We start from the raw sequence: 511 nt of genomic DNA on the forward strand, positions 1-511 counted from the left end.
GTTTCCAAGGCAAACCATTCAATATCACAGTAATCCAAGTCTATGCCCCAACCAATAATGCTGAAGAAGTTGAAGTTGAACGGTTCTATGAAGACCTACAAGACCTTCTAGAACTAACACCCAAAAATGATGTCCTTTTCATTATAGGTGACTGGAATGCAAAAGTAGGAAGTCAAGAAACACCTGGAGTAACAGGCAAATTTGGCCTAGGAGTACAGAATAAAGCAGGGCAAAGGCTAATAGAGTTTTGCCAAGACAACACACTGGTCATAGCAAATACCCTCTTCCAACAACACAAGAGAAGACTCTGCATATGGACATCACCAGATGGTCAACACCGAAATCAGATTGATTATATTCTTTGCAGCCAAAGATGGAGAAGCTCTATGCAGTCAGCAAAAACAAGACTGGGAGCGGACTATGGCTCAGATCATGAACTCCTTATTGCCAAATTCAGACTTAAATTGAAGAAAGTAGGGAAAACCACTAGACCATTCAGGTATGACCTAAA

Source organism: Bison bison, unplaced genomic scaffold, assembly GCF_000754665.1.
Source record: "Bison bison bison isolate TAMUID 2011002044 unplaced genomic scaffold, Bison_UMD1.0 scf7180017855335, whole genome shotgun sequence".
NCBI lineage: Eukaryota > Metazoa > Chordata > Mammalia > Artiodactyla > Bovidae > Bison > Bison bison.